Here is a 12,643-nt window from a genome sequence, read left to right as displayed (position 1 = left end):
GATTAATAGTGGCTTCAGTTTTTCCATTTCTCTGTGATGATGGTAAAATAGTTCCACCTCTCGCCCAAAGAAGAGAGCTCTGGGTTTGGAATCATGGTGTGGAGATTTGAGCCTGGTTTGGTTGGTTATTGGTCGTGTGACCTCAAGGAAGACCCTTCTCTCTCTGGGCCTCAGCTTCCTCCATTAGACGGAGCTGGCATGGTATAGTAGGAAGAGCCAGGTTTCAAAGCCAGAACAGACAAGGCTTCAAATCCCAGGGCCACTTTTTATAGCAACAGGCAGCTGTTACCTTCCTATCCATCTAAAAATTGGAAAAATCCATGGGAATGCATGTAAAGTACATGATCTGTATTTACTACACGGCCCCTCTTGATATTAGCACCAGGAGAAGAACAGGGGCAAGACCACATGCCCTACCTCCTACCTCGCAGCACTGTTTTGAGGCTCAGAGGAGAAAGGATTTGTTAAGTGCAGAGCACAATTTGCAAAGGCTGTGGCTGTCATGGGTGCTCCATGTTTGTGATTGGAGCTCAGGTGCCCTGGCCAAGGACTGCTCTCCTTTGGCACATTACGTACATCATCCCAGGTCAGGTGACACCCAGTAAATGTCATAGTAGAGGAATATCTGATCCTTTAAATACCTCTGGAAGGACTCTGTGTCCCAAGATGGTCAACAATAGGATTGTGTTTAGGTGAAGGCACCCTTGCAAGAATAAGATGTTATCAATGCTAAGCAAATGTATTAGGCACAACTTTCATGGGACCTGATTTTGTGTTTTGTGAAGATGACGTCGGCTAAGGCTCACCCCACCCCCCCAACCATGCTTCGGCTGTGCCCATTGTCCCCACCCCAGCTGCTTTCTCTGTTCTGGGCACAGGGGCATTTTGTGATTGGAGGCTCCTAAAGACCCCTGAGTTCAGAGGGCAGAGTGAACATACCCCCCACCCTGGCGTGAACTGCCGTGGGATTTCCCGTGCTGTGTCCTCACCCCACCCCTCCAGGCCCATTGGCCCCATAAAGAGGCTGTTCTGGAAATCCCAAAGTTGTTTTAAAAACCTTCTTCTATTCCTCTACTTTATCAGGTGACCCCCAACTGGCGGTCATGAACTTCATCTCTCCTTGTCCCCTTCCTACATCTTATCATCGAGGAATGGGGAATCTGTAGGACTACCGCACATAGACAGCTGAGGGGTTTTGTGGGTCTCAGCACATCAGATGGTTGTGGGCTCTGACACATCCCCAGGAGGGAAGTCTTCCAGCAACACCCCGTGGGGCAGGGCAACTGGAGAAGGACCCGAGAGAGAACACTCTCCTCAGAGATGCCTCTCCAACACGGGGCCTTCAGTAAACCTGCACAGGGCCCTAACTCAGGGCCAGGGACCCTGCTCGGTGTACGCTTACGATAAGCAAAACCGGATAAAGTCCCCGCTCCCCTATAGGGGCATAGTCCCGCCAACTGCCCTTGGTTTTCTCCTGGACACCTCAAACCTGACGGTTCCTAAGCTGCGATCTCTCCTCCCCCAAACTCCCCTCCCAGCCCACGTCCCCCTCAGTAAATAGCACCACCAGCTGTTGCATAGGTCGAGTTCAAAGCCCCTGAGTGCATGCATGTCCCCTTGTCCCCTCTCTTCCTCCTCCATGTCTGATAATGATAAGAACAGGGCACGCAGGGCCCTGTCCAGGTGCCAGGTTCCCTTCTAGACATTTGCACATAGTAAATCACCTAAATTTGTCGTAAGGGAGAGGTGTCTTTTTTGTCCCCTTTGCACATGTTAAAAACTGAATCATATGGAGGTTAGGTAACTTGCTGCAGGTCACACAGCTGGGCGACGGCGGGTCAGGTTTGGACCCAGCAGCGAGGCTCCAGTGTCCTTTCAGACGATCGGCATCAGCCTCCCTGCTTCCCACATGATCCCCCCCGGCCCCCAAATTCATTCTCCACAGAAAGCCAGAGACATCCACTTACCAGTAAAGCCAATTATACCTCTTCCTGCTTCAGCCCTTTTGGTCACTCCCCGCTGCACTTAGAGTGAAATCCATGCTCTTCACCGTGACCCCTGTATTAGTTTCCTGTGGCTGCCATAATATATTACCAGGACTTGGTGTCTTTTTTTTTTTTAATTTATTTTATTTTTTATTTATTTATTTTTGGCTGTTTTGTGTCTTCGTTGCTGTGCGCAGGCTTTCTCTAGTTGCGGTGAGTGGGGGCTACCCTTCGTTGCGGTGCGCTGGCTTCTCATTGCGGTGGCTTCTCTTGTTGCAGAGCTGCCATAATATATTACCAGGACTTGGTGTCTTTTTTTTTTTTAATTTATTTTATTTTTTATTTATTTATTTTTGGCTGTGTTGTGTCTTCGTTGCTGTGTGCAGGCTTTCTCTAGTTGCGGTGAGTGGGGGCTACCCTTCGTTGCGGTGCGCTGGCTTCTCATTGCGGTGGCTTCTCTTGTTGCAGAGCACGGGCTGTAGGCTCACGGGCTTCAGTAGTTGTGGCTCGCGGGCTGTAGAGAGCAGGCTCAGTAGTTGTGGCGCACGGGCTTAGTTGCTCCGCGGCATGTGGGATCTTCCCAGACCAGGGATCGAACCTGTGTCCCCTGCACTGGCAGGCGGATTCTTAACCACTGCACCACCAGGGAAATCCCTTGGTGTCTTAAAGCAATATAAATTTATCCTCTCACAGTTCTGGAAACCAGCAGTTTGAAGTCAAGGTGTCAGCAGGATTGATTCCTTCCTGAAACTCTGAAGGAGAATCCATTGCTCGCCTGTCCCCTTGCCCTTGGTGGCTGCCGACCTTCTCTGCCCTATAGACTTAGCACTCTAGCCTCTGCCCCGCCTTCATGTGGACGTCTTCTCTGTGCTTCTCCTCACCACCTCTTCTCTTCTCAGGACACTGGCCATTGGGTTATGGGGCCACCCTAATCCAGGATGATCTCATCTCATAATTATGAGATCCTGATGATATCTAGCAAGACCCTTTTCCCAGTTAAGGTCACATTTGCAGGTTCTGGGTAGGTTTGTCTTTGCAGGGGAAGGCACCACTCTGTTCAACCTACTGCACCTCCTTTCTATTGTCAGACACAACGCCCCAACCTCCGGACCTGGGTCGGTGCTCCTTTCCCTCTTCCCGGCTTCCTTTGCCCTCTTTGTGTCTTCTCTTCAGACAGGCCTCATCCCCTGACCACCCTGCCCGAGGCGGGTGCCTGCTCTACACGCTCTCTCTGCACCCTTTCCTAATGTTACAGGTATTATAATGATTTATAATTACTTATGTGCATTTGCTCACTTGTTTTCACTGTGTCCTCCCCCACTGACCTTTGAGCTGTTGGACCCCATCCTCCTTCCATGCCCACAGCAGACCAGCCCTCTGTAATGTGTACTTGACCACCTGACTGTCTAGACGCATGCTTGCTGAGAAAAAGTGAACTTTCTGATCTTCCAGTGCTGCAAAACACACACCTAATATTGTCTTTCCTTAAAAAACACAAAGGTTATTGTGAATTATTATGCCAAGTAGGTGGGTCACCAGGTAGGTCCCTTCCCTTGCACCATCTAGCCTCACTGAGGCCCACAAGCTGTGAACAGCCAGGAATGGGGTCCAGGTGCCCCTGGGCATGAGGGCCATCTTCACCTGTGCCTTTCCTGCCCCAGTGAGGCTGTGCTCACAGCTAGAGGTGCTCAGAGCCATCTCAAGAGCAAGCTCCAAACATAATCTGGCTTTGTTTATTCCAAGTGAGAGAAACAATATGTTTTTGCTCCTGTAATAGTTACGCCTTGGTAGTCGGTCCAGTCTTTTGCAATAACAGTGTAGCTCCATTTCCTGTTCTGAAGCAACAGGCTCTTTTTCCCCTGTAGTTTTCTACAACGTTTCTCACCTTCATGGAACCACCCAGGTGAACAGGAGGAGAAGGGGCTGGCCTTGGGGGGCAGCTTTGCAGCAGTCCTGGTTCCTTCCCAGGGAGATGCAGGAGCTGGGAGCGTTTGCTGAAGTCCAGGCAGTAGCTGTCAGCCTGCTTTTGCAGAATGGCGTGAGGTGGTGATTGTTACAAAGCACAGCTGATGGAGGCCCCAAGCCAAGCTCTGACCAAAACAACGTTCTCTCCCGGCTCACTCCTTAAATCACCAGGCTCGCTGCCTTGAGATTTCCCAAGGATGTCCAAATCTCACTGCTATGTACATCTCCTACTTGGAACTCTCCCACCACCCTCTCCCCACCCCCTTCACTTTATATTCCTGGCACCTTTCCCATCTTCTGCAGCTGGTTTATTCACTGTCCAAAATACTGGCAAAAGAGTCCCCCCATTTTTTTCTCTAGTCTTGGTCTTTACAGCTATTGGAATTTTTATTTCTTGCCAACTAACATCAAGGCTTTGGGGACCATCCGTGTTTTTAATCCAGCTTCCTAAGCTTGTCCTTTCCTGACATAATTTGTGTCGCTGTCGGTGGGAGTTTTTGCCAAAAGACTGCAAGGCAGAGAGTTCATCTCTAATGTGAATTCTGGTACCCCATCAGGAGGCTTGTGTTTGGGGGATGGCTGGGGATTAGGGTGGGGAGAAAAGGCTCCATTGATCTTGTGTGAAAAGCCAGCTCTGCACAGGAAGGATGGGGAGGTGAGTGGATCTTAGAAGCAGGAGTGCGTTAGGGTCACCACACAGCGTCCACACCCTGAGCATCAGGAAGGAAAGCAGCCCACCTCCTCCTAAGACCTTGGGGAGTGAAGTTGTGTTCCTGTAATGGCTTTTTGCTTCCACAGTGAAACCCCCATACGTGTGCTTTTAATGTATCTGGTACTCACAAGGATAGTTTTTAAAAATCACAATTTTCTGCACTTGAGCCTGTGTTACTTGGTACTTTTCAGAGGAGGCCTTAACACTAGGACGGCGGCTGCCCTGCGGGGGCATTAGTAGCCCTGCAGCACTTTGATCCCGCGGCTGTGCCCTGCTTGCTCCTCGGAGCAAGAACAGGAGGCAGAACAGCTGACGTCACCCTGTCTCTGGGTGGTGAGCGGGTCTTAACCACTGTGGTGGCTTTATCTTCTGATCTACCTTCATTCAATAGAGCAGAGCAAAAAACCCAAAAGCGCTGCCGCTCAGCTGCCTCTTGCTCTTCCTTCCACCTGAATGCTGCCTGTCATCCAGGGAAAGGGCAGACCTGCCGTCTGTGATGCTGATCATCTGAGCAGACCTTCGTGCTTCCCTGCTCTGTGCTGGGTCTGCCTGGGGCCCTTGGGACCCACCTGGCAGGAGCCGGTCCTACCCCACAGGAGCTCAGAGGGACTTGGCTTTCTCTCCAAACTTTCTCTCCGCTTTCTGGGTTCTCCCCCCAGCCTCTCTACCTTATGCTTTTCCTTGTTTTAAAAATCTGTCTGATGGTGTAATGTGCGGAAAGGGCACCTACCCTTGAGTATGTGGCTCCCAGCACAGCACTGCTCATCACGGTGGAGCGCATGTGCTGGGCATGCATGCAGGTGCGTGTTGGCTCCTGATGCGTGTGTGACTGGGTGAGGGCCTGGTTTGCAGAGTGGCCATGCCATCCCCTTGCCCTGAGCAGCAGTAAGCTTCCAGCTGCCCCCAGCCTCCCCAGTGCTCGGTGCTGTATGTCTTTTCCACTCTGACCGTTCTGGTGAGTGTGTAGTGGTATCTTGGTGAGGTTGTCCTGTGTGTTTCTTTCATAAGCAGTGAGGCTGAGCATCTGATTGTGTCTGTAGTTGCCACTTGGATATCCTTTCCTGTGACCTGCCTGTTCCAGTCATTTGGGTTTATGTCTAAACTCCTACTGTTGGAAGAAGGGGGACCCCTTCCAGGGCCCAAGAGTGGGCTGTTGTCTAACACTCGGAAATGAATTGTCCGAGGAATCACACGTGTTGACAAAGCAAGAGACTTTATTGGGAAGGGGTGCCCAGGCGGAGAGCAGCAGGGTAAGAGAACCCAGGAGGACTGCTCTGCCACGTGGCTCTCAGTCTTGGGCTTTAGGGTGATGGGATTAGTTTCCGGGTTGTCTCTGGCCAATCATTCTGACTCAGGGTCCTTCCTGGTGGCACGCGCATTGCTCAGCCAAGATGGATTCCAGCGAGAAGGATTCTGGGAGGTTGGCAGGACATATGGAATGGCATCTCCTCTCTCCTTTTGACCTTTCCCGAATTCTTCTGGATGGTGGTAGCTTGTTGATTCTGCATCCCTTAGCAGGACCTCGTGCTGTAAGATAACTCATGCAGGTGGTTACTATGGTGCCTGACCGGCGCAGGTGGTTTCTGACAGTGGTTCCCCTAACTGTACTTTGTTCATATTAAGAAAGTCCTGATAGAGTACAAATAGAAATTGGGGATTGATATTGGAGAAGCATCTTGAAAATCCATCACACCCCCCATGCCTGTCTCAGTGGGTGAGGCTGGCATTCCTCGCCTCACAGTAGCTAGTGAGTAGCCCCCATCCTTAACCTGCTCCTGCTGCAACCAGGAGCACTTGTGAGTCACACTTTCTTATCTCCACCACTTACTTCCCCGCTGTGTGGTCATTTAACATATTGGAGCTTCGGTTTCCTCATCTGAAGGATGCAATGAGGATCCCCCTTCTGATTCTTTGTGCCGACTTAATGAGGTAACGGTTATGAAGAGCAGGTGGAGTGTAAGCCCTCTGGGCATATTAGTGTATGATCACCGTTAATGTGAAAGTGCCTCTGTTCTTACCTGTGTCCTCAAGGATGAGATTTCAATGTGCTGCCACCTCCCCTTGTATTTCCAAGGGTCCTCATGGAGCCTTGGACCCCTTCCAGCCATTGTGGGAAAGGCTGAGCGTCGGTCACAGACCTACTTCTAGCTCTCAGAAACAGACCACTCTATTCTACCACAATTACTATTATGGTAACCATCCTTCATTTTAGCCATGTCAAGCTTGGTTTCTGTTATTTTAGCCTCCTAGGTGCTTTGTATTTTATCCACACTGTATAACTCAGGGTAAGTGAGAACCCCAGCCCTCTGCTCCTCAGACTTTGGGAGGGTGATCTCTCCTGCCTGTGTTTGCAGCCCCAACACAGCATCTCCTGAAGGCCCTGTGTCCATACAACTCAAGCTTGGTTCACTCACCTGGCATGGGTTTCTTGGTAAAGCTGGCCCCTCCTCCAAGTCTTCCCCCAGAACTTCTGTTCATAAGCTACTTGTGGACCTTCCCATCAGACATGCCTTCCGCCTGCAAAGATTCTCTTCCATCTTCTTTAAGGCATGTATAGGGGGCCTCTTTCTGTGGTCTCAGCATCAGTGTATACCCAGGAGGCCCTCACTGGTATCACGGTAACACTCAGATGGCCTATGTTGTTGACACCGTCTTAAAGAGTGAGTGGGCTGAGTGCAGGGTCCTGCCACAGATCAACATATTGAAACTGGGATGATTTGGGTAGAAAATCATGCTGCTTGTGGATTGCTTCTCCCTTTTCCCATGCTGTTCAAAATAGTGACCCAAAGGAAAATTGAAAAAATCAACTCTTTTGGTCTTTTTTTTGAACAGGGAAAGTTTAATGTAAAAAAGCATTAGCTATAACAGGTGATTGTAGTATTGGGGAATTAGCTGCTAAGATGTAAAGAACTCAAGAGACACAGGAAGAGCAGATATAGGAAGCAGCCCCTATCTTCAGGTCTGAGGCAGGGCACCCAAGGAAGGAACAAATATGGATGAGGGTGCCCCCCTCGCACACACACCCAGGGCTGAAATTCCTTGGACTTGTTGGAGGGGGTACAACCAGGGCCAACTGGATGAGGGAGATGTTTGCAGAGGTGCTGCACTGGTGGAAATCTCTGGAAAGTCACACTTAGTGGTGTCAGGGAAAACCGTCCAAAGGAGAAACTGCATGTGAGACCAAGCTGAGAATTTTCCCAAAGTGTTGGTGTGCTCAGAAGCTGCCCTCGGAAGCTGCCTAGAGGGAGGTGGCATGCATCACAGGCCACCACAGGAGCCTACAGGGAGAAGTCACATATCAGAACCAGAGACAAAGCCTGTCCCTCCTCTAGGGTCTCTCTAGCAGCTGGTTCTGATAAAGCTTAGCATCATGGCTGCTTGACTGGAGAGCTTTAATTCTTCATATGGCTTCAAGTTACCACCTAGTGTCCTTTCATTTGAACTTGAAGCATTTCTTGTAGGGCAGGTCTGATGGTAAAAAACTTCCTCAACTTTTGCTTATCTGGGAATATCTTAATTTCTCCCTCACTTTTGAATGACAGTTTTGCTGGGTATAGAACTCTTAGTTGATACATTTTTTTTTTCTTTGAGAACTTTGAATGTATCAACCCACTGACTTCCGGCCTCCAGGGTTTCTGATTAGAAATAGGCTTGTAATTTACTGAGGCTCTCTTGTCTGTGATGTGTTGCTTCTCTCTTGCTGCTTTCAAGATTCCCTCTTTGTCCTTTGACAGTTTAATTATAGTGCATCTCAGTGAATTTATCCTATTTGAATTGTAGATTCATGTCTTTCTTCAAATTCGGGAAGTTTTAAGCCATTATTTCTTCAAATAATCTCTCTGCTCCTTTTTTCTCCTTCTGAGACTCCCATAATGTGTATCTTAGTCCCCTTACTGGTTTCCCACAGATCCCCTCTGCCTACTTTTCTTTATTCTTTTTTCTTTTCATTCCCCAGACTCAATATTTCAATTCATAGGACAAATTCATAGAACAAATGTATATTCCTGATTTTTGTTTCTGCCTGCTCAAATCTGCTTTTGAACTCAACTGGTAAATTTTTCATTTCAGTTATTGTACTTCTCAACTTCAGAGTTTTTTTTCCTTTTTATAATTTCTGTCTCTTTATTGATATTCTCACTTTTTCATGTATCATTTTCCTGTCTTTGTCTATGTCTTCCTTTAGCACTTTGAGCATCTTAAAGACTGTTGTTTTATAGTCTTTGTCTAGTAAGCCCAACCTCTGGGCTTCCTTCAGTTTCTACCAGTGTATTTTGTTCCTTTGAATGGGCCATACTTTCCTGTTTCTATATATGCCTTGTGATTGTTTTGTTGAAAACTGGACATTTGAATCTTACAATGTACCTCTGGAAATCAGCTTCTCCTCCTTCTTCCCGGATTTACCGTTTCTTTGCTACTGAAAAATTTCTCTGTGTTGGGGATCAAACTGAAGAAGTGTAAGGTCTTCTCTGGCCTTTTCTGAGCCTTCATCTCTTCTTGGGCAAACCTAGTGGCTTTCTAAATTTTCCCATTTATGCAGTTGCTTCTGAATAACCTAATCCTTAAATATCTGGCTCCCAAAAGGAGAAAAAGAATTTTTTTAAATGCATTGCTCACTGAAATTCTCTGGTAGGGGTTGCAGCTGGTAGGGATTGCAGCAGTGGTGGCCAGCCCCTATGCCCGTACCTCAGAAATCAAAAGCAACACTGAGCAATCAGAACACAGAACTCTGATATTTGGAGGACAAGGTCTTTATTGTCCACCCTGGCTCCAGCAAGCCACACCAGGAATGTAGGCACAGCTACCTGCCATGGGGCTGGGACATGGTGTACAGGTAGCCACTACCACACTCAAGATTGAAATTGACCAAAATTAGCCACAGCTTACCAGCCAAGCTTTCTCCTGGAGGCTCCAAGCTTTCGGATAGACTCCAGAGTTTCAAAATAGTTACTTCAGGCAGTTTTTGCCAATACAGTTTTGGTCCAGGTGGAGAGATTCTTGGTGCTTCCTACTCCACCATTTTCCCTGACATCACTTTGTCTTTTGATCCTTTTAAGATAAATTCTGATAATATAGTTCAATTCAGTCTAACTACTGTTTATTAAAGACCAGCCTGTGTAGGATTCTCTGCTTGAGGATGCAGAGGAATAAGAGGAGAACAGGAACTCAGCTGACTATTTCACAAGGTTGATGATAAGCAGCATAGCAGAGACCCAAGCAGGGTCAGGAGAGATTCCAGGTAGGAAAGAAAAATAGGCTGCAGGATGGAGGTATCCTTAAGGATGGGCAGAGAGTTGGGGATCGGGGAGTGGGGAAGATGGGGCAGTGAGCCAGATGGGGGCTGAAAGGAGACTTGCCTGTGGGAGAAGATTGGACGTGGAGAAGAAAGAGGATAAACAGAATTCAGGAGGGAAGCATCCTGAGGCACATGTGGTATCGCATGGGCTGCCCCCTCCCAGGCCCACTTTCTGCTGGATCCAGGAGTTCTCTTATGTCACATCTAATCTCCTCTCCACCTACCTGCTGTGAGGCATAAAGGTAGTTGGTATATGAGGGTCAGTCAGACGTAAATCTGGAAAATTCAATTGATGGAGGAAATTAAAAAGGAAACTAAAACAAAGCTTGATGACAATTCAGGAAGTTAATTACATGACATGTGCAAATCTCAGTCCACACCCTAAGGTGTGTAGGAAACGTAGCTTCCTTTATTTTTTTAGCAACAAACTAATTTGTATTTTTGAACTCCATTCTAGTCCATGTTGGATTCCTGATCACTTCAGGAGTTTTTGCTCCATTTTCCCTGAGTCCGCATCTAAGTTCGGTTGAGGATGCATCTGGTTATTGTGATGTCTGGTGTATTCATCTCCTAGGGCTGCCGTAACAACCCTCTAACTGGGTGGCATAAACAATAGATTTATTCTCCCAGTTCTGGAGGCTAGAAGTCCAAAATCAAGGTTTGGAAGGGTTGGCTCCTTCTGAGGGCTGTAAGGGAGAATCTGGTGGTTTACCGGCAATCTTTGGCATTCCTTAGAGTGTAGAATCATCACCCTGATCTCTGTCTTCATCTTCACATGGCGTTCTCCCTGTGGGTGTCTGTCTCCAGATTTTCCCTTTTTATAATAACACCATTCATACTGAATTAGGAGCTCACCCTACTGTAGTGGTTCTATTTCCAAGTAAGGTCACAGTCTGATGCTCTGGACGTTAGGACTTCAGCATATGAATTTTAGAAAGGACATAATTCAACCCACAACTTCTTACCATAGAGCATCTCTGCCTCACCCATTTCTTCTCTGGTCCCAGCCATGGGATGTGCAACTCGCCTGTTGCAGAAAAGATGTCCCTCCTGCTGGTCCACATGGTTCATCAGGGTCAGCCCCTCTCTGTTCCTTCTGCACCATGGTTTGTGGCACAGAAATACATTCATCTACCCACACTTGGCACTTGGGCCTGGGGCTCCTGGGGAGGTGGTCTGAGGCTCCATCTATCTGAGCATGCCATGCAGTCATTTCCCTGAGCTCTAGCTGCCTCCCTGGTACTATGGGCAGGCAAACGAACAAAGGATCCCTCTCTTCTCAGATGTCATAAGCCTTAGAGAGGTTTTGCTGTTCCCTAACTTTGAGATCAAAACTCAGAACCCTCTGTGGAGCCACTAGCGTATGTAATCTCTCAAGGCTGCCTCCACTCCCAGGTGGGAGAGGTGTTGTCTGGGATGTATGAGGTGGGCATGGAGGTATGAGCGGCACCTTTCCTCCTACTCCAGATGTTTCCTTGAACACATTTATGTAGACCAGGGGCTGGCAAGCTATGGCCCATGGGTCAAATCTGGCCCACCACTGGTTTTGTAAATAAAGTTTAATTGGCACATAGCCACACCCTTTTGTTTACACATTGTCTTTTGTTGCCTTTTGTCCAGCAGTGGCAGAATTGAGTAGTTGCAACAGAGACTGCATGGCCCACAAAGCCAAAAAAATTGACTGTCTGGCCCTTTGCAGAGAAAGTTTGTGGATTCCTGGTGTAGATTATTGTGACACAAAAGCCTAAAGACTTTTGCCACCTTCTGCTGTCATATCTCTTCCATAAGGCAATCATCATAGGGTGGTCTTACTGTCTGAACACAAGAAATGGCAAAGAGAGGAAAGGAAATATGCAAAATGAAATGGTTAGTGTATCAAAAAAAATGTCACCTTGCTAACAGGTGTATATAGTTTGTGAAAAGTCATTGAGTGGAGCAGGTGTGATTTGTGCTGAATTTCAATAAAAAAGTGCCGGGGGAATGGTGAGGTGGGGGCGGGGGGGAAAATCTTACTCCATCGTGATGCTCTTGGCATCGTGGAAGTAAAGGGCACCATTGAGGTTGCCCAGGTCAGAGTCCTAAGAGGACATCCAGGGCCTCGTGGAAGAGCTGGGTGGAGACAGCTTCAGCCAGCTGGGCCAGGGTCCTGCTGCTCCTCCTCAGTGCCCCTCCCATGTGCAGACATGGCCAGAGAATACAACTGGGTCTCCTGCACTGGTTAAAGCCCCAGCCTAAGCACAGAGCATCTAGGACCCAAGACCACAGCATGGAGCACGTGTGGTCTCACGCTTGCCTGGTAAGGGGTGCAAAACTAGGATCCGGCTGGTCTCTACCCAAAGCCCATGAACAAGTGAATTAATCATTCTTATTCTTTTCATTACAGAGTAAATGAGAGCTATTTATTTACCCATCCTGAAACTTAGTGACCTCTGGAGTATAGCTAGGAGCCATTTAAAGGTCTTCATTTTGTAGGAGACAAAAAATCAAAAAACCCACACACACCAAAAATTCCCCTTGGGGTTTTCAGTGTTACAGATGGTCAAGTTTTAAGTTCAGATGAAGGACACAATTTGTGGATCTTGGTGAACTGATTGATCCTCACTGTATTCTAATTCCAGATGACCTTGATTTACAGTTCTTGGATGCATTTTTCTGATGGCTCACTTAACATGTCGTCATCGTGGGCCT

General features: G+C 47.9%; 1 protein-coding gene across 3 annotated transcripts in view; it reads left to right on the top strand.

Annotated features, from left to right (window-relative positions):
- ADAMTS17 (ADAM metallopeptidase with thrombospondin type 1 motif 17) overlaps window positions 1–12,643 on the top strand; it is a 364,035-nt gene that overhangs the window by 234,601 nt on the left and 116,791 nt on the right. The window lies entirely within an intron of this gene.

The sequence above is a fragment of the Eubalaena glacialis genome, chromosome 2 (genome assembly GCF_028564815.1).
Source record: "Eubalaena glacialis isolate mEubGla1 chromosome 2, mEubGla1.1.hap2.+ XY, whole genome shotgun sequence".
Classification (NCBI taxonomy): Eukaryota; Metazoa; Chordata; class Mammalia; order Artiodactyla; family Balaenidae; genus Eubalaena; species Eubalaena glacialis.
Note: the sequence above shows the minus strand (reverse complement) of the source record. Positions and strands in the feature narration are given on the sequence as shown.